Here is a 24,950-nt window from a genome sequence, read left to right on the forward strand (position 1 = left end):
TCGGATGAAAGAAGTGACTTCCTTTGATTCACGTGCATTTGATGTAAGTTGCCGCCGTGAATTCGAGAAAGTCTATTTTTGTTTCCTCTAGAATCATCCCAAGTCAGCCATGCACGTGCAAAGTATTTTGTGGTCTGTTAGACTGATCACCTTCGTTCCATATGAATTCTGTAGCACACCAAGCCACTGACTGATTTGTTCTAGGAGAAGGAGTTCTTTTCAAGAGCTAACCCGGGCTTAATCAAGAACTTTGATATCCTCGATGATGGTTCCCAACCGGAACTCGGTAGTGTTTTATTGTAAGACTACCATGTGATCATGTTTGCCTGGAACAGCGTGTTCACACGTGCGTAGCAGAACCAGCTCATGCTTTGGAGTTTGCTATCGTAGTTCATTTCCCGAGAATCTCGCAACGTTATCTCGTCGAATTGTGTTGCAAACTTTCATTTTTCTTCCTAGACTCGATGAGTCTGGAATATCCTGACACCAACCAGATCTGAATCTCAGGCATATATGATGGTTGGAACATTTCCCAAGAACTATAATATTGGTCCCTCGATAACCGGTAAAGTGGATGTCGTGGCCAACACACCCAGCCGGAAGACCTATTATTGTAGTATCTTGTTTGAGGAAGTTGGCCACCTCCCCATAAGGATTTCATAGGATTTACCTCCGTAACTGTTCCTTATGGATTCTATTGCTCCCGAAGTCCGACCTTTTACTTGATGTTCTAGATATCAAACCATAATTATCTATGGATTACGCTAGCACATCAAGGAGAACATTAGAGGCGGAGTGCTAAATGTCCCTCGGTCGATCATCCAGATTTCGTCCCCTTGGCCTCGTTAAGGTGAAATCTGAGAAAGTGTTATCTTCCTTTGCATCTACATCTTCCACCGGTATTCATCATGGTAGTATGATGTGTTGCCAGAATCCTTGACACGGATATTGGTAAAACCTTGATAAATGTGGAAATGCTCAAGTTCTTGAGAGCACGCACAAGCGCTACGTGTTATCATCGGCACTAACTGGGATTCCTCTCAGTTTCCTCGGCAATGCTATGACCTTTTCAAACAGTGAATTCACTCTCTATTATTGGGTTCTTCCCCAGTTACCAGAATCATTCCCAGCATTTGCATTTTTGTTCCCAGCTTGCACCACCAATGTGCCATTCTACCATGGGTCTCTTCCATTTCCGGTGGTAAGCAAATTCATCCATTACGTTGTCTTCAACAAGGTAATCCACATCATCCAAGTCCGAGTATGTCATTCTACCGAACTCCTCCTAATGATCGATTTTGATTTTCCTTAGGCTGGTATAAAGAGTTTCAATGATCTCTGAATCAAAGGTAATTCTTTTTGCCACTTAAGGGGATATTTCCACAAGTCACCTTCCCTAAGGTGCCCCGTTATGGTATCGTGGCAACTCAACTCCTCGCTACGTTAACAATCGTTTACCACCTTCTTAAGTGTGGAATTATTGTCCATCTAGTGAACCTTCGTCATCCGTTTCTTTCCACCCCTCTTGATGTGTATCTCGTGTCTCAACCCGAGAGATGGTTCTATGTCTCATTCCGTGAGTTGTTCGACCTTTGAGAAAATCGATCCTTCTAGAGTTTTCCTTTCCTCTTCTTGTCATGATTAGCTAGAGTTCTCAGAGCAAGACATCAAGACAATGATGGTGATCGAATCAATGTTCTTATGAAGGGCAACCTGGATCATGAAGATTGTGTTAGGTCGCGTTCCCCATCGTCTTACCCTACACCTGAATCTCGGTCGAGATTCTTGTTTAGTGGGGGTGAGTTGTCACATCCCTAGTTCTGACCTGACCTATGCTTGCTTCCATCTGTGCATCATGTTTAAATTTTTGAAACTTGAAATGAGGAAATTGAAAGCCTCGGAAATCATTTTAATAAAAGGGCAAAAACCCTAAAATCTCATTCATTGTTCCAAAATGCTCTTCTTAGATGTTTAATATTTTTGGCAAGGGTTTTGATCCAAACCAAAAATATTGAACATTTTTAAGAATTTATTTTTGGGACTTTGAATTTAAATCATTAGCTATTTGAATTTGAATTATATTCATATAATTAGAATATAATTTCAAATACCCCTGAAATATTTTGTGAGCCTTTGGAAAAGTCCATCTAGCAAAATAAAAATATTCAGAGGAGTTTTTGGCATTGTTTGAATTTGTTTAAATTCAAAACAATGGCAAAAGATATTAATAAAAGAAAAACAGAACAATAGAACAGAAATAAAAGAGAGAGCCCAGCCACTTACCCGGCGCCTACCTGTGCGGCCTGCTGCAGAAGCCGGCCCAGCCCATCTCCACTTACCCCCCCTGTCGTCTTCCTCGCGCCAGTAGGCAGCGCGCGTGGCCGACGCACGCCGGCGCACGCCTCGGCCACCTCCTGCTTGCCGCTCCACCTCGATGCCTGGACGCCTCTGGGAGACGCCACGCACCCCCCTGGAACCCCCTCGACCTCTCCCATCAACTCTCCCCTTCTCCGTCCCTCTCGCACACAACCGGCCGAGCGCCACCGTCGCTGACCCTCGCTGCCCTCGCGGCCACCGCCACCCCCTCTCCTCCCCGACGCGCTCCCGAGCTCCGCAGCGCCTCCCTCGACCTCTCCGTCGGCTCACGCGACCGGAGAAGCCCTGAAGCGCCGTCCCGACGCTTTTCCCCTCCTCGGCCACCGAGGACCGCTGCCGTCAATTCGCCGTCGTTGCCGCCTCCCCGAGCTCGCCGTCTGCTCCAACCGACTCCCCGTGAGCTCCTCTTCCTCCTCCCCCTCTCTGTTTTCCCTCTAGCATGCCGTAGCCGCCGCGCCTCTCTCCCCCGACAACACGCCGCCGCACGAGCTCATCGCCGACGAGGCTCCGGTGGCCATTTGGTCCCGTGCGTGCCTCCGTTGGGTTCGTGAGCTCTCATAGAACGCGTAGGTGCTAACCGTAGATCCTCCCGTGCACGGTGTCGTCGTTTTCATCGGCGCCCGAACTCCGGCCGCCGCCACGACCTCGCTTCCGGCGAACTCCGTCCACCCCCGCACCTCCCGTTGGTTCCCCTAGATGCGCGCGGGCACGGGCTATCCTCTGGTGCCCCTGGCGCGTCGATCCGTCGTCTCTGGTGCAACTCCGGCGAGCCACCGCCGCTCTGGGTCGTCGCCGTCGTCCAACCGCCGGCAAATCCGACGTGGCCGTCGTTAGCGGCTAACCCCCCACACTAACCAACCCCCTAGGCCACTGACTCATGGGCCCCACGCCCCTAATTAATCACAGCTTAACTCCTGTTTAATTTAACTAACCCCGGTGGGCCCACGCGTCAGTGTTGACTACGCTGACGTGGCTGTTGACCTGGTCCCACCTGTCAGTGAGCTAAACAGCCATGGTCACTGACATGTGGCCCCCACACGTCAGGTTTGACCTGGACGGCGCCCGTTGACCTGCTGACGTCACTATGAGGTCATGCTGACGCAATATTTCCTTTCTGGAATTTAAATAAATCTTAAATGATTTATTATTTTCTGAAAATGTCCAAAACTTCTATAATTCATAGAAATTCAACCGTAACTCCAAATGAAATAAATTATATATGAAAAATGATCAGAAAAATCCAATCTATCCATCTGTACCATTTTCATGCATGTTAGAACAACTTATGACCACTGTTTAGGACAATTCAATTAAATGGCATTTAAATAACCACATGTGGAGTTTGAATTTGAATCTTGTATTCAAACCAACTTCATTTAAATCATAGCTAGGTGCATTAGCCCAAAACACATTCATATTGCCATGTCATAGCATGCATCATATTGTGCATTGCATTGATTGTGTTTTTCCTTAGTTGCCGGTGATTGCCCTCTCTCGATAGACGTGATACCGACGATGTGATCGATGACACCGATGAAGAGCTATATTATCTTCAGAAGTGCTAGGCAAGCAAAACCCCCTTGTTCATTCTGATAAAATCCCACTCTCTCGCTCCTGCTCTCTTTTACTGCATTAGGACAACACCGATTCAACTGTTACATGCTGCGATAGTGTCACACCCTAGTTAGCCATGCATTAGAGTGTTGCATCATGTTTACTCTTTCATCAGAAACCTGAAATGGGGATGACAGAACCCCCAGTCCCCTCTGAAACCAATTAGGGTTTACTAAAAACTTTTTCAATGAACCTGAAATGCCCTTCTAAAATGCCCATCATTTTTGTCTTGGGTCAGAACCTCTGCCAAAAGTGATGCACATTTTCCTAGGCCATCTTAGGGTTTTTGAATTAAATCATAAATATTTGAATTTGGGCATTTAAAATTATATAAAATATTTAAATGCTCAAATATCTCCAAACTAAAATGTTTCATGTTGGAAATAATCCAACTATGGACCAGGAGTAGTTTGGTGATTTTAGGAGTTAAGTATTTTTAATAAATCAACAAAGTTGCAGAAGTATTAAAAAAACAGAAAACAGAAAGAAAATGGAAAAACTTACCTGACGCCAGCTCCCGGCCCACCTGCCGGCCCAGCCCAGCGCCGCTCCAGCGAGCTGCTTGCCGGCCAGGCAGGCAGGCAGGTGCCCGACGGCGACCGCAGCGCGCGCCACGCACCTGCTCGCCGCCTTGCCGCTTCCCTCGCCCGGTGACGTCGTGGATCGGTCTCCCTCTCTCCCCCGAACCCCCCAGACACCCCCTCTCCTCTCCAGCTCCTCCCCCTCGCGCTCCCCTGCCATGACCGACGCCACCACCGCCGTGCCTTCGTCGTAGCCGTGCTCCCCGCCGCCCGTGCGTCCTCTCATCGTGTCCAGGAGCTCCGCCGCTGTCCACTCCATCGAGCAAGCCGAGCCCCGAGCGCTCACAATGCCCGAGTCCACCGCAACGACCTCGCCCGAACCGCCGTCGCCGGAGATCCCCTTCAATGCCGTCGTCGCTCCGGTCCATCCCCGGCCGCACCAAGGGCTTCGTCGCACTCACTGTGAGCTTAGCCGTCTTCCCCCCTTATTTTCTTGCTCCCGAGCCGTGTAGCGACCTCCCGGAGCTCAACCGCACCCACCACCGTGGAGCTCTCGCCGATGTGCTCCCGGTCACCCTTCGGCCACTCCACGGTGTCCATTATGCTCACCGCGTCATGTAGCACCTAACTAGCTACTCCCCGCACCTCACCGATCCCCCTAGCGACAAGTTCGACTTTGACCGAACTCCGGTGGCCGCCAAAGTCGTCGACGGCGCCAACTCCGGCCACCCCGACCCCAATGGACTCCACCAAGAGCTGCGGCTCGACCTCAGCTCCTCTCCGGTGGCCTCCGCGGCTCGTTTGGTTGCCGGAATGGCAAAAACCACTTCCGCCGCCGCGTCGGGCTCGCCGGCGGCTAAACGCCGGTGCAGCCGACCCGGGTTTGACCACGGGTGGGCCCTGGTTGACTCCCCTGAGTCAATGACAGGTGGGGCCCAGCCCTGTTAATTAAACAGGTTTAGTTTTAATTAAACTTTAATTAATCTAATCACACTGACACGCGGGACCCACTGTCAGGTTTGACCCGGACGTGTCCCGTTGACCTGCTGACGTCACACTGACATCAGGCTGACGCAATAATTGATTTTCTGGAATTAATCTAAGATAGGAAATTCCAAAATATAGTTTAAACTTTAAAAATTCATAACTTTTATTCTGTAACTCCAAATCAGACAAATTATATATGAAAAATGATCAGAAAAATCCAATCTATCCATCTGTACTATTTTCATGCTTGATTAAACAAGTTAACCTGATGTTTAATACAGAACAAGGAAAAACATTTTAAAGGGCCATGTTTGAGTTTGAAATTTGAATCTTTGATTCAAATTGGTTCAAACCCTTCTGGTCTTAGTTGCATTCGCCCAACACACTCATATTGCTATGATTCATGCATGCATCATATTGTTGCACATTGTTTGGTGATGGTTGTGTATCGGTGTTCTTTGCGGCAGGTTCTGCCTCCGAGGAGTACCGTGATTACCCTAACGAAGAACCGTATCAGTGCATCGAACCATCAGGCAAGCAACCAACCATTTGATCATATCGATACAATCCCATGTTCTCGCTCCTGCTCTCTTTTACTGCATTAAGACAACGCGTTTCAAACTGCTGTGTGCTACGGTAGTTGAACCCACTTCCTCTGCATGACCTGTCATTGCCACAGTAACTAGATGAAACCCACTAGCATGTGTAGGAGTTGATTGAGCCATATGTATGTGTTGTTCCTACCTTGCTATGCCTGCTATGCTTAGAGTCGTGTCAGGTCTGGTTCATCTGGGTGATGGGCTAGAGTGAAATGATTATGTCGGTAATGAGAGTGGTGTGGTGAACACGATTTGGTAAAGGTATCGATGAGAGGCCATGTAGGAGTACATGGTGGGTTGTTTCATTGAAGCCGACCTTAAGCACTGAGATCTGTATGTGTGATTTAAGAATCAGCTACTACCGTGCATTGGGACCGAAACCAATGGACCCTCTCGGCTTCTTATTCACCCTAGTTCTCCGTCCAGGAGTTGCAAGTAGTTTCTGGTGTTTGTAGCCTACTGGAGGCCGTGGACAGCGCTGACCGTAGGGGTGGGCTGTGATGCGGTAGGTACGTGGCCGGGTGTACCGAATACCCGTTAGGTAACTCGGGAACCCTGTTCACATCGTTCGGGGCCGTATGGGAAACCTCGGCCGGACTCCCTACGGATGGAACCTGGATAGGCGATAAACCTGGACTGGAGGCTTAGGTGATTAGGTAGGTCGTGGCCGACACCCACGTTGGACTTCCGCTTGAAGGTTGCCGAGTACATGTCGTGTAAACGACGGTAAGTGGTGAGAGCGTGTATGAAGAAGTACACCCCTGCAGGGTTATCATGATCTATTCGAATAGCCGCGTCCGCGGTAAAGGACTACTTGGTTGCCTATACAGTTCATAGACAAGTAAATGGAAACTACTAAAAGCCTCAAGATAAGTGTGAGTGCCGAGGATGGCTCTTCCGTAGGAAGACGGAGGTGGATCCTCGGTAGTGTATTGAATTGGTGAGTAGTGGACTCGTGTACGCAAAACCATTTCAAGTTGGAGTCTCATAGGTTAGCCTAGCCAAGAGTCAAAGCTGGCTTGCTGCAACAACTCCACCAACCCTTCTTGATAATATGCATGTATGTAGGATCTGATGTAAGTCTTGCTGAGTACCTTTGTACTCATGTTGCTATAATTTACATTTTTTACAGAAGACGCTGCAACCCCTTCTGATGGGTTCTACGTAGACGTTGACATCAATGAGTAGGATAAGGCCCAGGTGGTGATCCTGAGCTTGTGAAGGACCACGTAGTATAGCTAGGCTTTCCAAGCCTCTTTTATTTTACTACTTGTCTGTACCCAGACAAGTTACTTCCGCTGCTGGTTTGTATGACTGTATGACTTGAATGCTGGGTCGTGTGACCCGTACCTTTGTGTATGTTATGTATGGCTCTCTGAGCCTTAAATAAAGTACGTGTGTCATAGAGTCATGTTGTGATGCCTTGTTGTATTTGCACATATCGAGCATATTGTGTGTATGATTGAAATGCTTGGTATGTGTGGGATCTGACTATCTAGTTGTTTATCCTTAGCAGCCTCTCTTACCGGGAAATGTCTCCTAGTGTTACCACTGAGCCATGGTAGCTTGCTACTGCTCTGGAACACTTAGGCTGGCCGGCATGTGTCCTTCTTCGTTCCTGTGTCTGTCCCTTTGGGGAAATGTCACGCATTGAGTACCGGAGTCCTGTTAGCCCGCTACAGCCCAGTTTACCGGAGTCCTGCTAGCCCAGTGCTACAGCCCGGACCCACTTGCTGATGACCGACACGTTCGTTGCTGGGTCATGGATGCCTGTCCCTGTAAGTCTGTGCCACTTTGGGTTTACGACTAGCCATGTCAGCCCGGGCTCCTTATCATATGGGTACTAGCGACACTATCATATACGTGTGCCAAAAGGCGCAAACGGTCCCGGGCAAAGGTAAGGCGACACCCGTGGGAATACCGTGCGTGAGGCCGCAAAGTGATATGAGGTGTTACATGCTAGACCTATGTGGCATCGAGTCGGGGTCCTGACAGGTAGTTGAACCCCTTTATCCTCTGCATGACCTGTCATTGCCACAGTAAATAGATGAAACCCACTAGCATGAGTAGGAGTTGTTTGAGCCCTGATGTGCCTACTCATTCATGCTTGTTTGTCATGCCTGCTACTGCTTAGAGTTGAGTCAGGTCTGATTCATCGGGGATGAATCAGAGGCATGTGAACATGTCCTACTGTTGAGAGCTAAGTGTGTGAACACGATTTGGTAAAGGTAGCGGTGAGAGGCCATGTAGGAGTACATGGTGGGCTGTCTCATTGCAGCCGTCCTCAGGAACTGAGTTCTGTGTTTGTGATCCATGAACAACTACTACCACACATTGGGATCCTTAATTGACTCTCTCGACTTATTAATCAACATGATCTCTATCCAGGAGTTGCAACTAGTTTCTGGTGTTTGTAGGTAGTGTTAGTAGTCTACCAAGTGGCACCCGATACAGGTGGGCTTGGGACAGACTAGGCACAGTGGCACGGTGTACCAAGCGTAGATCCACCCGTCGAGGTGGGCTTGGGAACCCTGCACACATCGTTTGGGGCCGTGAGCGACACCCCGGCCGGATCTCCTTGCGGATGGAACCCGAATAGGCGATAAACCTGGACTAGAGACTTGTTCGATTAGTCAGGTCGTGGCCGACTCCCTCGCCCGGCTTCCGCTTGAAGGTTGCCGAGGTACATGACGTGTACAGGGCGATAAGTGGCGAAAGCGTGTGTGAAGAAGTACACCCCTGTAGGGTTATCATTATCTATTCGAATAGCCGGATTCCTCGGATATGGAAACTTGGACCCCTTGCATAGTTCATAGACAAGTGAAAGTGGATACTCTAAAATACGCAAGATAAGTGTGAGTGCTATGGATGGCGTTCTCGTAGGGAGACGGGAGCGGATCCATAGTGGTGTATTGATATGGTGAATATGTGGACTCGTGTGCGCCACCTCAAAAGAGTTACTTGCAGTCGTAGTTCAGGATAGCCACCGAGTCAAAGCTGGCTTGCTGCAGTCAAACTCCACCATCCCCTTTGTTGATAATGATGCATATGTAGTTAGTTCTGATGTAAGTCTTGCTGGGTACATTTGTACTCACGTTGCTTAATTTATGTTTTTGCAGAGAGACTTCAGTCTCGCTAGTAGTTCCACGTGGACTTCGACGTTTAGCTTGTTACCTCAGCTACGATCTTGTGCCCTCGGCAGGATCTGGTAGATAGTCAGGCTTCTCAGCCTCTTTCATTTATAGTTGTCTGTACTCAGACATGATAGCTTCCGTTTGTGTTTTGACTTGTATGCTCTGAATGTTGGGTCATGAGACCTATGTTTGTAATATCTCGCTCCTCGGAGCCTATTGAATTAAATACTTGAGTTGTAGAGTCATGTTGTGATGCCATGTTGTATTGCACATATCGAGCATATTGTGTGTATGTTATTGAAATGCTTGGTATGTGTGGGATCTGACTATCTAGTTGTTTATCCTTAGTAGCCTCTCTTACCGGGAAATGTCTCCTGGTGTTTCCACTGAGCCATGGTAGCTTGCTACTGCTCCGGAACACCTAGGCTGGCCGGCATGTGTCCTTCTTCGCTCCTGTGTCTGTCCCTTCGGGGAAATGTCACGCGATGAATACCGGAGTCCTGTTAGCCCGCTACAGCCCGGTTCACCGGAGTCCTGCTAGCCCAGTGCTACAGCCTGGATTCACTCGCTGATGACCGACACGTTCGTTGCTGGGTCATGTATGCCTGTCCCTGTAAGTTAGTGCCACTTTGGGTTCACGACTAGCCATGTCAGCCCGGGTTCTTTGTCATATGGATGCTAGCGACACTATCATATACGTGAGCCAAAAGGCGCAAACGGTCCCGGGCCAGGTAAGGTGGCACCCGTGGGAATACCGTGCGTGAGGCCGCAAAGTGATATGATGTGTTACATGCTAGATCGGTGCGACTTAGGATCGGGGTCCTGAGAGTTTGAATAAAATATTAATATATGAAATTCTTAAATGTTAGATAGTCTTGACATAGTCACATAATTATTCGACTACTCATTGTGCTTCACTTATATCTTTTTAGAGCATGGCGGTGGTTTTATTTTGAAGAAATTGATGAACTCTCATGCTTCAGTTATATTATTTTGAGAGTCTTAAACAGCATGGTAATTTTCTTTGGTTATGAATTTAGTCCTAATATGATAGGCATCCAAGAGAGATATAATAAAAACTTTCATATAAAGTGCATTGAATACTATGAGAAGTTTGATTCCTTATGATTGTTTTGAGATATGAGGATGGAGATATTAGAGTCATGCTAGTGAGTAATTGTGGATTGTAGAAATACGAGTGTTAAAGTTTGTGATTCCCATAGCATGCACATATGGTGAACCATTATGTCACGAAGTTGGAGCATGATTTCTTTATTGATTGTCTTCCTTACGAGTGGCGGTTGGGGACGAGCGATGGTATTTTCCCACCAATCTATCCCCCTAGGAGCGTGCACATAGTACTTTGTTTCAATGACTAATAGATTTTTGCAATAAGTATGTGAGTTCTATGACTAATGTTGAGTCCATGGATTATACGCACTCTCACCCTTCCACCATTGCTAGCCTCTCTAGTACCGCGCAACTTTCGCTGGTATCATACACCCACCATATACCTTCCTCAAAACACCCACCATACCTACCTATTATGGAATTACCATAGCCATTCCGAGATATATTGCCATGCAACTTCGACCGTTCTGTTTATTATGACATGCTTCATCATTGTCATATTGCTTCGCATGATCATGTAGGTGACATAGTATTTGTGGCAAAGCCACCATCATAATTTTTATACATGTCACTCTTGAGTCATTGCACATGCTGGTACACCACCGGAGCCATTCACATAGAGTCATATCTTTTGTTCTAAGTATCGAGTTGTAAGTAAATAAAAGTGTGATGATCTTCATTATAAGAGCATTGTCCCATGTGAGGAAAGGATGATGGAGACTATGATTCCCCAACAAGTTGGGATGATCCTACAGATGAAAAAAAGAGTCCAAAAAGCCATTTCAAAAAATGAGAGAAAAGAGAGAAGGGGCAATGTTACTATCCTTTTTACACACTTGTGCTTCAAAGTAGTGGGAATTTTTCATTATAGAACTTGGCTTGTATATTCCAACGATGGGCTTCCTCAAATTGCCCTAGGTCTTCATGAGCAAGCAAGTTGGATGCACACCCACTTAATTTCTTTTCAGCTTTCATAAACATATAGCCATAGTGCATCCGTTGCATGGCAATCCATACTCACTCACATTGATATCTATTGATGGGAATCTCCATAGCCCGTTGATACGCCAAGTTGATGTGAGACTATCTCCTTCTTTTTATATTCTCCACAACCACCATATTCTATTCCACCTATAGTGCTATGTCCATGGCTCACGCTCATGTATTGCGTGAAAGTTGAAAAGGTTTGAGAACATCAAAAGTATGAAACAATTGCATGGCTTTTCATCGGGGTTGTGCATGATTTGAATATTTTTGTGATGAAGATGGAGCATAGCCAGACTATATGATTTTGTAGGGATAACTTTCTTTGGCCATGTTATTTTGAGAAGACATGATTGCCTTATTAGTATGCTTGAAGTATTATTGTTTTTATGTCAATATTAAACTTTTGTCTTGAATCTTAAGGATCTGAATATTCTTGCCACAATAGAGAAGATTACATTGATAAATATGTTAGGTGGCATTCCACATCAAAATTTTTGTTTTTATCATTTACCTACTCGAGGACGAGGAGGAATTAAGCTTGGGGATGCTTCATACGTCTCCAACGTATCTATGATTTTTTATTGTTCCATGCTATTATATTATCCATCTTGGATGTTTTATATGCTATTTTATATTATTTTTGGGACTAACCTATTAACATAGAGCCCAGTGCCAGTTTCAGTTTTTTCCTTGTTTTTGAGTTTTGTAGAAAAGGAATATCGAATGGAGTCCAAACAAGCTAGAAATTTACGGTGATTTTTTATGGATCAGAAGAATCCCCTAGAGCACAAGGGTTGTGCCAGAATAGTCCCGAGTCAACGACAAGGGTGGAGGGCATGCCCACCCCCCTAGGGCGTGCCCCCTGCCTTGTCACTGACTCATGGACCCCCTGACGTGAAACCAATGCCAAAAATTCCTATAAATCAAGAAACCCCCCAAAAGAAACCTAGATCGGGAGTTTCGCCGATGCAAGCCTCTGTAGCCATGAAAAATCAATCGGGAGCCCGTTTTGACACCCTACTAGAGGGGGAAACCATCACCGGTGGCCATCTTCATCATCCCAGCGGTCTACATGACGAGGAGAGATTAGTTCACCCTCGAGGCTGAGGTTATGTACCAGTAGCTATGTGTTTGATCTCTCTCTCTCTCGTGTTCTTGATCTGGCATGGTCTTGATGTACCGCAACTTTGTTATTATAGTTGGATCATATGGTTTTTCTCCCCCTCTACCTTCTTGTGATGAATTGAGTTTTACATCTGAGGTTTCACTATTATCAGATTGAATACTATTATGGATTTGAGAACTCTCGGTGTTCTAGGAACTAGGGTACTCAGACTTGCCTGTCTACGATCCACGGTGTGGCTCCATCGACGGCCTAGTACGGCCCACCTTCAGCAGCGGCAAGACAAGACCCTCGCGAGGTGGACAACACCAAGACCTCTAGAGGGAGCGGCCTCCCTAGGCTGGCTCCTAAGGAGCGGAGATTCCTATGCAGGCACCGATCTCATGAGGTTTGGGTGACGCAAGCCATGACGACCAAGGCCAGGAGGGCGCCAGCGGGCGCAGAGGACCAGGTTTCCTCTTTAGTGCTAAGGAGGCAAGCGCAGGCGTAGGGTCCTGAGGAATCGGCCAAGGTTTACATTCTTGTGCAACAAGACCAAGACCGCTAGGAAATATGTCATCACCGAGCCCACCGCGGCGTCACGAGCAGAAGCTTTGTAGGCGAAGACTACCTTTTGTCAGGATAGGATGTACTACTTGTCCCCCTTCAAAATTGGCCACTGTGGGATCCCTTCGCCTTCGTTTGGAGGAAGAGGACCAAGGCCACTATAAATATAGCTTGGCCACCACCATAAGAGGGGATCGAATCCTTAGCTCACACCCACAAAACAACACTACCTCCTGTGGTAATCCTTCCTCTGTACCAGTTCATCCCCAGCCCCTCGCGAGGCTAGTCCACCCCAAAGCAGGAGTCCCGAACCTGGGAAAACTGTCGTGTCCCTTTCCTTTCTTGTTCATCAAGCTAGGTCGTGAGAACGACGAATTGGTGGCTGGAAAGGTTGAGTTCTTCGCACACGCTCCAGATTTTGAACCTTTCTTGGGTCTGAGGAGCCCTGAATCCAACATTTGGCGCGCTAGGTAGGGGAGTGTCGAAGGTTTGCCTCCTCATCAGCCATGCTCCGCCTCGCCACTTGGTTCCCATGGCAGGCGCCGCCTACTCGCCGGGCCGCTGGGCGTGTTTGGAGGCATTGCGGGGCTGACAGGCTTTCTGCCCACCTTGCAATGGGTGCAATGGCCGCAGAAGTTCAGGCCGGAGTTGCCACCGCGATATGATGGTGCAGCGGACCTTGCGGAGTTCCTCCAAGTGTATCTGGAGGCCATCTAGGCGGCCTGCAACGATGACAAGGTCATGGCGAATTGGCTCCCGTCGGTGTCAAAATCGGCGAATCTCGGGTAGGGGGTCCCGAACTGTGCGTCTAGGCTGATGGTAACAGGAGGCAGGGGACATGATGTTTTACCCAGGTTTGGGCCCTCTTGATGGAGGTAAAACCCTACGTCCTGCTTGATTAATATTGATGATATGGGTAGTACAAGAGTAGATCAACCACGAGATCAAGGAGGCTAAACCCTAGAAGCTAGCCTATGGTATGATTGTTCTTCGTCCTACGGACTAAAACACTCCGGTTTATATAGACACAGGAGAGGGCTAGGGTTACACAGAGTCGGTTACAATGGTAGGAGATCTACATATCCGTATCGCCAAGCTTGCCTTCCACGCCAAGGAAAGTCCCTTCCGAACACGGGACGAAGTCTTCAATCTTGTATCTTCATAGTCCAGGAGTCTGGCCGAAGGTATAGTCCGGCTATCCAGACACCCCCTAATCCAGGACTCCCTCAGTAGCCCCTGAACCAGGCTTCAATGACGACGAGTCCGGTGCGTAGGTTGTCTTCGGCATTGCAAGGCGGGTTCCTCCTCCAAGTACTTCATAGAAGATTTTGAACACAAAGGTAGTGTCCGGCTCTGCAAAATAAGTTTCCACATATTGCCATATTGAGAATAATATTTACACAAATCTAATCTGCTGACGTATTCCGTAGCGTGACATCACACCACGGCCAAGTCTTTATTCAAATCATTTTACTGTCCCACCTCAGCGCATTTAGCGAGGCGGTTTCCTTGGCACGTCTTGTCAAAGCAGAGATCGTGTCCCCTTATTCCAAGATTCTCATCAATACGGGCATGGGTAACCCAACCATACCCGTTGGTATGTTTTCTCGATCAAAGGCGAGTCCCAAACGGTCACGGGGAGGGCCCTTGGTATTCAACCTCTTATAAAGAGACCAAGGCCTTACTCCTTTCTTTCAATCTCAAACGAGTTCGCCCTTCGCCTCGAGTTCTAACACCCAAGGCTCCAGATTTCAGGCGCTTCGGACCTTCGACAATGTCCGGTTCCGACCTTCGAGGCGATGGATGCACGGAGGAGGACGTGCTGAAGTTGAGAGATGACAGGTTCTTGACCGGCGAAATCTGGCATAGGCTGCCTGCTCAAGGGCAGGTCATTCCCACTCCCAAGCCTGGTGAGAGTGTGGTGTTCATGTCTCACTTCCTTCGGGGGCTAGGCTTCCCGACGGATCCCTTCGTGAGGGGGCTCATGTTTTATTATGGGCTGGAATTTCACGACTTAGCTCCGGAGTCCATCCTCCATATTTCCTCATTCATCGTCGTGTGCGAAGCCTTCCTCCGTATTACTCCTCACTTTGGACTATGGCTCAAGACCTTCAAAGTAGAGCCGAAGATGATCGAGGGACGGCACGCGGAGTGTGGAGGTGCTTTTAAAAGCAAGAATGCTGGGGCTCCATGGCCCGAGGGCTCTTTTCAAGAGGAGTCCAGCTTATGGCAACGAGAGTGGTTTTACATCACTGCTCCCAGGAGCACAAAGTGGGTGGCACCACCTGTCTTTTGCTCGGGTCCCCCACCATAGCTAGTGTCATGGGTCAATAAAGGACTGGACTGGGGGCCATCGAAGGACGTGCCCTTGTTGCAGGACTGCATTCGAGATCTCTTAGAAAGAGACATTAGCCTGGTCTCGGTGACGCAGGTCATGTTGATCCGCCGAGCCTTGCCCGGCAAACGTCGCCCCCTTCACCTGTGGGAGTTCAATCCGGAGGGACCACGAGCTCTCCAGCATTTCATGGGCGCAATGCCCGTGGAGATGTACAAATTGTTCTTCGGATCACAAGCAATGTGTCCGGACTTGACCGAGGATGGAGGCTTGAGCTGCAACGCCCGGATACTCAAGTAAGTAGCCTTGTGAACGGACTTGCTATCCATATATTTATCATAAAATTGCCCCTAAAAGAGTTGTCCTTCAAACATGAGTGGATTGCGAAAGAAAAGCTAATCAGGTGTCCGGCCCCCCTCCCCGAGATCACGTCGGATCCCGTGCTAGTCAGGATGTTGGAGGTTGTGCCTTCGCAGGAAAGCGAGGGAGGGGACAAGGAAGCTACGGCCTCCTCGAAGGAGGCTGTTTGGAAGGGAGGAAACGAAAATTCCTCTCCTCAGGGGAAGAAGAGGACCGCCTCTGAAGACCTGGAGACCATGGCCTCAAAGCGGGGGAAGAAATCTTCGCCAGAGGGTCCTGTGCTGGGGGATACTTCGGCTGAATTATGCCCTCAAGGGGATCAGCCCTCCACCGAGCCGTAAGTATAGAGGAGTTTTATTTTTAGGAAATGAGAGAAATCCTTGCTTTATATCTCAGAAAAGTAATCGAAAATTTACCTTGTAGCTCGGACCTTAGCCCTTCTCAGCAGAGCTCGTCTTCGGGGGATCTTCTTCCGGAGATGATGGAGAGCGGAACGCCTCCCCCTGCCATACCGCCTTGCGAGGCGGGCGACCCCGAGGTATCGTCGCGGGGGGTTTCTCCGAATCCGGCAGGGCCGGAAGGTAGTCATATGGCCCCCCAAAGCCCTCCGCGTCCGACCTTCGAAAAGGGCCATCGGACGAGTCCGGCACCGTCTGGTGCACGGTCGGAGGAGCTGAAGAATCTGCTAGGGCGAGCATCTATCTCAGAGGAGCACCGTGCATTGATGGGTACGGTGATTGAGAGGATTCCATCCGCGGAGAGTGGATTGCACGAGGCCGTCGGGAGTTTACTGATAGGTTTTGAGGTACGTGAAATAATGTACCCTTTTTGGACAGTTGCGCATAAATAAGATGCGCCCTGTGTAGATAGTAGCCCCTGAGGCTCTGTGCGTTGTCAAAAGTGACGGCGCGCAGAGGATCATAAACCCAGGTCTAATATGCCGCCTTCATACGTAGGTGGTGAAGTGTCAGGTGGCCAGCTGGACACTTCAATTTGCCGAGCTAAAGCGGCAACTAGACATGGCTGATGCCGACATCGCGCTTGTCAACAAGCGGCTTGACGAGGCACAAGTTATGTAATTACTCCGGCGGCACCTGGTAAGAGGAGCTTTATGCCAGTATCTTACAATGTGTGCGCTTGATGCAGATGGTGTTGCTGCCATGGAGAATCTTTAGGCGGAACTTGCCCGAGCCAAGGAGCTAGCCAGAAAAAGTGATGCGGCTGCCAGAAAGGCAATTGAAGAGCTGAAAGCCGAACAGGCTGCTCACTACCGAAGCAAGAAGGAAATGGCCGAGATGGCTGTGAAGCTGAAGAGTGCTGCTGACCATTGCAAGCTTCTTGAAAAAGAAGATCAGGCGGAACAGACCGACCTAGAGAAGGCCATTGCCGATGCCAATGATGCTCGCTCTGCGATGAGAGCTATGAAGGAGGAGCTGTGTCAGGCCGGAGAGATCGCGGCTGGAAAGCCCTTTATGCTGCGGAGGAAGTTCTATGATCCTAAACATGCTCCGTTAAACCGGATGTGGAGTACGCCGGACACCTATCTGGATTTGGCAGCGAGTGCCGCAGATGCGGCCGAACACTTCCGAGATCAAGAAGATCGCGAAGTGGAAAAGCTCTTTTGGTCGCAGTTCCACAATCCAGAGCATCCACTGTCATTAGCCGATCGTTTGGCCGAATGGGCCGAGCTAAATGGTTGTCCGGACTCGCCATGAAGTATGTCATGAGTCATCTGTGGCCAGAGAGGCCAGAGTCAAAAAGTTATTTCAACTTGGTGCAGCAGTTCCTTGGTGCGGCGCCGCATATCAATGCGATGAAGAGGTCAGGGTGCATAGAGGGTGCGCGGATTTCCCTTGCCCGTGTCAAGACATACTGGGCGGAAATGGAGGCCACCGCTGTTGCATCCCCAGACTCGGATGGAAGCCGAGTACCTGTCGAGCACTATTTTCAGGAAGTTCTACAAGGCGCTCGTTTAATAGAGACGCAGTGCTCGAAGGATACTATATTCGAGTAGCATATATTATTGAAAACAATATTTTGATAAATTGTAGAAGCTTTTTATACTTGTGCCTGCAAGTATTATAATACCTCATGTGCGGCCGTTTAACATATATGTATATATAATCTGAAAGATGGCAGTCGTCGGCTTTAGCCCCCACACACATAATGCGGGGGTGTTCGCAGAAGGCGCATTCTCACACTTGATCCAACGTCTTGGTCCTACAAAGGAGGTGATAGCGCAGCGAACTAGGCAATCGGACTATGATGCTTTATCACTTTCACTTAGCCATAGGAGTTTGACAGTGAGGCTACTTATATAGCCCCTTGTGGCGCCTGCGCTCGCCCGAACTCGGGGCGCGTATGTGCCTGGCCGGGAAGCGGCCCTTCGTTAATGCGGAGGAATCCTAAAGATTCCGGTAAGTCATCGAGTGGTTAACCAGTCTCACGCTATATCATGACAGTTAGTTTTCGGCTTTCTCTACTGAGGTGCTCGCCTGGCCGAACCGGGGCACAATCGCAGTAGTTCTCCTGGTGCCGCCTTAGCCGATAGAGCGGAATGTAAGGTAGAAAAACACAGGAGCCGAGCAAACCCAACATTTGACCAAAGACATGATTCGGAGCTGATGCATATAAGGCCAAACTCGCGACGCCGAACACTCCCTAAGGTATTCGGTCTTTATGAGGGCGGGCAGGATAACACCCTTAGTAATAAGCCCCTAGTGTCCAGGTACGCGCAAAACTCTAACGTGGCCACATGCCAAAACGCCAGCCTCCTCCTTGGTTATACCAAGAAACCAGGGGATGTGTATCAACAAGAGACAGTAAAAAAGGTTTACGCAGGGTATTAATCTGAAAAGAATCCTTGGAACGGGTCCCTGCTGCACGTCTGCGCCTGTGTCTCCGTTGTGCCGTATCCTGGACGGGCATAGCACGGTGTTCATCTGTAAAAGAGAGGAACTTAGTTGAAGAAAGATCATGCCGAACATAAGTTATACTAAATAAACAAAGTATAAATTGAAATGGGTAAAATTGAGCTTTATTATCTCTTGTTTTATATGCGTGGAGCCCCTAGTATAGGGGTATACGGCTATTAAGCCTTTATCAATTGTATGTTTATGCCGGACTCGTCTAGCCGTGTCCGTGGTCTTAACGACCTGTTTAGGTGCTTTGGCTAGTAAAGCCGCTTTATTGTGGGGTTGTCAAGGCAGCCGCACTGTCGTCCGCGCGTGAGGAACACTCAATTTTTCCCTTTAATGAGATGATGCCTCGTGGACCGGGCATCTTAAGCGTAAGAGATGCATAATACGGTATTGCGTTAAAGCGGGCGAAAGCTTCGCGTCCCGGCAGTGCTTGATAGCTACTTGAGAATGGGGTGATGTGGAGAGTTAGCAGTTCGTGACGGAAGTTATCGAGGGAGCCGAACATAACTTCTAGCCGGAGAGAACCCATGCAACGGGCATCCGGGCCTGGCGTTACCCCTTGAAAGGAGGTTTTTCTATGGCAAATTTTTGTTGGGTCTATCCCCATGTTGCGGATTGTGTCCTGGTATAACAGGTTTAGACCACTGCCGCCGTCCATCATGACATTTGTAAAGTGGAGTCTGCCGATTATTGGATCTAATACCAAGGCAGTCCAGCCTGCATTTCAGATACTTCTAGAGTAATCCCGATGGTCGAAGGTGATCAGTTTTAACAACCATTGGCGAGACTCCTTTGGGATAGGCCGTATGGCGCGTATCTCTGTTGGCGCCATTCTGTTCGTCATGTGAAGTAAGTTTACTATTTTGACTTCTTGTGGGAAATCCTTTTGTTTCCTGGTGCTCTGCTTGTGGGGTTCGTCGTCATCCTCACTTTGTGTGTCGAGCCCCTTGTGTTCAGCATTGAGTTTTCCAGATTGCTTGAAAACCCAACAATCTCTGTGGGTATGGTTCGCAGGCTTCCCGGGAGTACTGTGTATTTGACATATCTTGTCCAAGATTTTGTTTAAGTTGGATAGCTCGTCCCTGTTATCCTTGAGGGGCGGCTTTCTCTGATTCTGCCGCGAGCTTTTGAATCCGGCATTGACCGTCGTGCTCTTTGGGCTGTTTCCCTTATTCCGGCGCTGGTCCTTGCTGCGTTGGGGTTTTCTGTTTCCATCCCTAACTTCGGATGTACTTGAGTCGCTGGTGCTACATCTTGCCAACCAGCTGTCCTCTCCTGCGCAAAAGCGGGTCATGAGGCTTGTTAATGCGGCCATTGTTCTTGGCTTTTCTTGGCCGAGGTGTCTAGTGAGCCATTCATCTCGAACGTTATGCTTAAAAGCTGCTAGGGCTTCGGCGTCCGGACAGTCGACTATCTGATTCTTTTTAGTAAGAAATATGTTCCAGAATTTCCGGGTTGACTCTCCGGGCTGTTGAGCTATGTGACTGAGATTGTCTGCATCCGGAGGGCGGACATAGGTCCCTTGAAAATTTGCCCGGAAAGCATCCTCAAGCTCTTCCCAACTTCCAATGGTGTTTTCGGGAAGGCTTTTGAGCCAATGTCCGGCTGGCCCTTTAAGCTTGAGGGGTAAGTATTTTATGGCGTGGAGGTCATCTCCTCTGGCCATGTGTATGTGGAGGATATAATCCTCGATCCAGACTCCAGGGTCTGTTGTTACGTCGTACGTCTCTATGTTTAGGGGCTTGAATCCCGCTGGAAATTCATGGTCCAGCACCTCATCGGTGAAACATAGGGGGTGTGCGGCACCCCTGTATTTGGGTGTGCCGTGATGTTCGGATATTTGTTGTGTTGCATTGCTTACTAGAGCTTGCTTTCTTGGCCCGTAGATAGATCTGGCTGGGCCATCTTTTTGATGTGGATCCTTTGGTGGATCACGTGCCGGCTTGTGTGCGGCGCCGCTTGCCGCTCCATGCTGGCCATGCGGTCGTCTCTCCGACCGGGTGGCTTTCCTATTTTTTGACCGCGGGGCTCTAAGTCCTCCTCGTCAAATTCAGGCAGTAGCTTTTACTTTGGATAGCTTTTTGTGCGGCGACTGCCTCCATATTTGTGTGCGGTGTTGCGTACTTTGCTCCATCTGATTCTGAGTGCATCTTCCGCAGTTTTGAGCTTCCGCTTATGCTTTTTCAGGCTACGCGCAGTGGCGACGAGCCTTTTGTCGAGGTTCTTCTGCTCCATGAGCCTATCCGGCGTACGGTCGTCCGGACTGTTGTTTTCGCCGGGGATGGGGTGTTTGGTTTGTTTATCCAAGTTGCCCTGTTCGGACGGTTGCTTGAAGGCATGTTCGTCGTCCGCCGGCTCGTCCTGCTCTATGGTTGGGTCTGTATGGCTGATGTCTCTGTCGAGGCGGGGCTTGGAGCGGTGCTTATGTCGCCGCTTTGATTGCTTTTCGAGTGACCGATCCCTCGTTGCATCCATGTGTTCCTCGTTGTCTCTTCCTTTGGCTGTATCCACCATGTATACATCATGAGATGAGGTGGCTGTCCAGTGCCTTATAGGCGTTGGTTCATGTTCATCTCCTACATCGTCGTCCATACCGTTGATGTCTTCGGAGACGAAGTCGAGCACGTCATTTAAATTATCGACAGTGGCTACGAAGTGGGTGGTGGGTGGGCATTGAATTTCTTCGTCGTCCACATCCCAATCCTGCCGGTCATAGTCCGGCCAGGACTCTCTTGACAAAGAGAGAGACCTGAGTGAATTCAGAATGTTGCTGAAGGGCGAGTGTTGAAAGATGTCCGCGGCGGTGAACTCCATGATCGGCACCCAATCGGGTTCGATTGGTAGGGGCGCGGAGGGCTCGGAGTCAGGAGAGGAGTCTAGCTCCTTGGAGTCACGTGCTTCGCAGAGAATAGGGCTGGTGTTCGGCTCGATCGCCGTAGAGATTGCAGCCCCCGAGGCGGTGTCCAACCACCCATCCTTGATTGGCGCAGTTGGCTCCGAATTAAGGGTCGGAGCTGATGCGGGTGCGGCCTCCAGGGCACTGCTCGGCGGCAGAGCTAGATCATGCCCATCGTGACAGTGCGGCGCGCTCGGCTGTGGCTCAAATCCGTCGAAGATCAAGTCTCCGTGGAGGTCAGCCGTGTAGCTCAAACTTCCAAATCCGACCTGATGGCCAGGGGAGTAGCTTTCGATCTGCTCTAGATGACCAAGCGAATTGGCCCGCAGTGCAAAGCCGCCCAATACGAAGATCTGTCCGGGGAGAAAAGTCTCACCCTGGATCGCATCGCTGTTGATGATCGGAGAAGCCATCGGGCCTAAAAGTGACAACATAGAGGAACTCTCAATGAAAGCACCAATGTCGGTGTCAAAACCGATGGATCTCGGGTAGGGGGTCCCAAACTGTGCGTCTAGGCAGATGGTAACAGGAGGCAGGGGACACGATGTTTTACCCAGGTTCGGGCCCTCTTGATGGAGGTAAAACCCTATGTCCTGCTTGATTAATATTGATGATATGGGTAGTACAAGAGTAGATCTACCACGAGATCAAGGAGGCTAAACCCTAGAAGCTAGCCTATAGTATGATTGTATGTTATTGTGTCCTACGGACTAAAACCCTCCGGTTTATATAGACACGGAGAGGGCTAGGGTTACACAGAGTCGGTTACAATGGTAGGAGATCTACATATCCGTATCGCCAAGCTTGCCTTCCACGCCAAGGAAAGTCCCTTCCGGACACGGGACGAAGTCTGCAATCTTGTATCTTCATAGTCCAGGAGTCCGGCCGAAGGTATAGTCTGGCTATCCGGACACCCCCTAATCCAGGACTCCCTCAGCTCCCTATGGCTCTTATAGGTGTGCCTCGCGCCTGGGTCCTCAACCTGCTGGAGTCCTTGGTGGCCTCTTGGGAAGATCTGCGTGACCTATTCATCGTGCACTTCACGGCGCCAGCGCCCCACGCCGTCGCAGCCATCCTCGGTGGGTCATAGGTGCCAGCCTCAGACTGCCATGTCAAGAAGTTCTTTCGCTAGCTGGGGCCGCCCAGTCGCAGCGAGGGGCCCCTCCGGGCTGGGCGGCGCCCAAGGCCCACCTCATCTTCGATGCTAGCAACCACCCCAAGACCACGGTCGGCGCCAGCACGCTTCCCATGCTTTGCACCCCCACCATTTGCAATGTAGCGGTCACCAGGACCCTCATCGACGGTGGCACAGGCCTCAACGTCCTCTCTGTGGAGGCCTTCGGCCTACTTCACGTGCCCTTCGACCGGCTCCTCCCCACCAAGCCCTTCTTGGGGGTCATCGATGGTTCCACCTGCCCTCTGGGTAGATCCTCCTTCATGTCACCTTTGGCACGCATGACAACTACCGCACTGAGCTCATCAACTTCGACATCGCCCGCATTGGCCTCCTGTAGAATGCCATTTTCGAATATCCGGCCCTCGCCAAGTTCATGGCGGTGACTCACCCCGGCTACAACATCATGAAGATGCGGAGAAGCAGTGGTGTCCTCACCATAGCGGGGACACCAAGGACGCGCTCATGCCCTCAAGCTAGTTTTCAAGGCCGCGGCGGCCACGCGGCCAGGCGCGGGAGGCGCCCTGGAGATACCGAAGGCGGCGCCGGCAAAGAAGAACCAATTGTTCTCTTAAGATCGGGCCGAGATGAAGCAGGTGCCGGTCGACGACGGCGGGGATCAGGCGCCACCTTCACCATTGGCGCTAGCTTCCATCGGGACCAGGAAGAGGCACTGGTCGGCTTCCTCCGTACGAACAAGGATGTGTTTGCTTGCGACATGACGGACCTGGTCGGCGTTCCGCGCGGAGTGATCAAGCACCACTTGTGGTGTGCCCCAATGCGCGCCCCGTAAAGCAGAAGACATGGCGGCAAGCTCCAGAGAAGCAATCGTTCATCATTCAGGAGACCCGCAAGCTGCAGGAGGCTGGCGTTATTCGGGAGGTGCGGCATCCGGATGGCTGGCGAACCCTGTTATCGGCCCCAAGAAGGGCGGGAAGGAGTGCATGTGCGTCGATTTCACGAGCCTCAGTAAAGCTTGCCCTCATGACCCCTTCCCTCTTCCGCGCATCGACCAGATCATCGACTCCACTGCCGAGTGCGATTTGCTATGCTTCCTAGATGCCTTCTTTGGCTATCACCAAATCAAGATGGTGGTGCAGGACGTCAAGAATACGGCTTTCCTGACCCCATGCGGAGTGTACTGCTACGCCTGCATGCCGTTCGGGCTGTGCAATGTCGGCGCGACCTTCCAGCGATTGATGCCCATCACCTTGGACCAGCAGCTCGGGAGAAATGCCGAGGCCTAAATCGATGACAGAGTGGTGAAATATCGGGAGGTGAGAACTCTCGTTGAAGATCTGGAAGAAACATTCGCCAGCCTGCGCAAGGTGAACTTGTGGCTCAACCCGGAGAAGTGCGTGTTTGGCGTCCCGTCCGGCAAGCTGCTGGGTTTCTTGGTGTCGCACAGAGGGATCGAGGCCAACCAGGAGAAGATCAAGGCGATAGAGTGGATGCGCCCGCCACAAACCCTCAAAGAGATGCAAAAGCTGGCAGGCTGCGTAACCTCGCTGGGGCGCTTCATCTCCAAGCTAGGCGAGCGCGCCATCCCATTCTTCAAACTAATAAAAAAGAAGGGCCCGTTCGAGTGGACTCCAGAGGCTAATGTGGCCTTCCAAGACCTCAAGAGGTACCTCACCAGCCTGCCGGTGATGGTAGCGCCTCGCCCTCTGATACGTCTCCAATGTATCTATAATATTTGATTGTTGCATGCTATTATATTATCTATTTTGGATGTTTAATGGGCTTTAATATGCACTTTTATATTATTTTTGGGACTAACCTGTTAACCAGAGGCCCGGTGCGAGTTCCTGTTTTTTGCCTATTTCAGTGTTCCACAGAAATGGAATATCAAATGGAATCCAGACGGAACAAAACCTTCATGAGGATCTTTCTTGGAACAAACGCAATCCAGGAGACTTGGAGTGGAAGTCAGATACACAACGAGGCGGCCGCGAGGCAGGAGGGTGCCCCCATCCTCGTGGGCCCCTTGTAGCTCCACCATTGTACTTCTTTCGCCTATATATACTCTTATACCCTAAAAACATCCAGGAGAGCCACGAAACCACTTTTCCACCGCCGCAACCTTATGTACCCGTGAGATCCCATCTGGGGCCTTTTCCGGTGATCTGCCAGAGGGGGAATCAATCATGGAGGGCTTCTACATCAACACCACGGCCTCTCCGATGATGTGTGAGTAGTTTACCATAGACCTTCGGGTCCATAGTTATTAGCTAGATGGCTTCTTC

The sequence above is a fragment of the Triticum dicoccoides genome, chromosome 7A (assembly GCF_002162155.2).
Source record: "Triticum dicoccoides isolate Atlit2015 ecotype Zavitan chromosome 7A, WEW_v2.0, whole genome shotgun sequence".
In the NCBI taxonomy this organism is placed as follows: domain Eukaryota; kingdom Viridiplantae; phylum Streptophyta; class Magnoliopsida; order Poales; family Poaceae; genus Triticum; species Triticum dicoccoides.